General features: G+C 37.3%; 1 pseudogene; it reads left to right on the top strand.

The window, feature by feature from the left end:
* Positions 1-774: 774 nt before the first annotated feature.
* Positions 775-1,232, top strand: LOC105742559 (annotated as a pseudogene).
* The last annotated feature ends 443 nt before the right edge of the window (positions 1,233-1,675 follow it).

Below are 1,675 nucleotides of genomic sequence, written 5' to 3'. Positions count from 1 at the left end.
TGGCATAGTATTTACTGCTCCAAAAGGAACTGCTCTTTTAATTTGTTCTTGAAAACATAAGTCTTGCTTATGAGGAACTTTAAACCAGTTGCGTTAGTGAAGACCTATTTTTTAAATGTATGAATTAATACCCAAGGAACCCTGGTTCTTGGAGAATTGGTTGACAAAGTGTTCATAATATAGCTTTCTGGCTCATGGGAAGTGAAAATTGCATTTCTTAACCTGTTTCAGTTTCATGCTTATGAGAATTTCTGCCCCCACATTGCCATGATACCACAAATACCATCTGTCTTCGCTGTTGTACACCAAATATGATACAGAAGGGAGTTGTATCCATAAAACTGGATAAAAGGTAATATTGGTGCGTATGATTTAGATAAACTATAAAAAACAGGCACTTCATTTTCTAGAAAGGACAATCCTTAAAAGATCTTAGTATTTAAATTTTAGAATCATGCAGTCCAAATAGAAATATTTTCCTAAGATATCTTGGCCTACCCATTTATTAATTTGTCTTCTATTTTATATCCATTATCTTATTTCTTATCCAATATGCATAGAAATATTCGTCTTCCTGTGCTGAAGATTTGATCCAGGCCTTCAAAAAGAAATTTAGCTTTGTGTTAGCTTAATAAACCTCCGCAATTGTTTTCATATTTCTTTCATTATCATTTCATGCGCTAACTTGATCCTTTACATCTGAAACATATTTGAATGTATGGATTCCTTTTAAAAATCAAATGTAAAAAAATGTGTAAGAGCCTTTTTACCAAGATGGCGCCAAAGGTGAAGGAAGCCCCTCCCAAAGCTGAAGCCAAAGAAAAAGCTTTGAAGGCCCAGAAGACCCTGCTGAAAAGCATCCACAGCCACAAAAGAAGAAGATATGAATGTCACCGGCCTTCCGCCATCCCAAGACACTGCAGCTCCAGAGGCAGCCCAAGTACCCTTGGAAGAGCACCCCCAGGAGAAACAAGTTTGACCACTATGCCATCATGAAGATCCCCCTGACCACAGAGTGAGCCATGAAAAAGATTGAGGACAACACACTCATGCTCATTGTAGATATCAAAGCCAATAAGCACAAAATCAAACAAGCTGTAAAGAAGCTCTATGACATCGATGTTGCCAAGGTCAATACCCTAATCAGGCCTGATGGAGAGAAGAAGGCATATGTTCGACTGGCTCCCGATTATGATGAATTGGATGTTGTCAACAAAATTGGGATCATCTAAACTGAGTCCTGCTGGCTAATTCTAAATATATACTTTTTTCCCCAGTAAAATAAATAAAATGAAATAAAACATATATATTTTTAAGAAATAATCTATTTACAAGAAAAACATTCTTGTTAATTTAAAATCTATGCTATGGTAGCTTTTGTCACTGAATCAATTTATCCCTTGTAGGGGACTAATTGCAAAAATGCCCCTAAATTCTCTAACCTTCTTCTCCTGTCTGTTTGCTATGTGACTTTGTAGCTCCTTTCATTAAGAGGTGGATTCTATTTCCCCATCCCTGTAATGTAGACTGAACTTAAGACTTGATTTGGCCGATAAAATACGGCAAGAGTAGCCGTGTGTCAGTTCTGAGCCCACAGCTCTTGTACTCAGAAGTACAAGACAGTGTACTTCCACTGTCTCATGGGTCCCTTACCAAGCAAAGATGCTAGTTATCC

Source organism: Octodon degus, unplaced genomic scaffold (genome assembly GCF_000260255.1).
Source record: "Octodon degus isolate 3935 unplaced genomic scaffold, OctDeg1.0 scaffold00059, whole genome shotgun sequence".
NCBI classification, from domain to species: domain Eukaryota; kingdom Metazoa; phylum Chordata; class Mammalia; order Rodentia; family Octodontidae; genus Octodon; species Octodon degus.
This window is presented reverse-complemented; position numbering and strand designations above follow the sequence as displayed.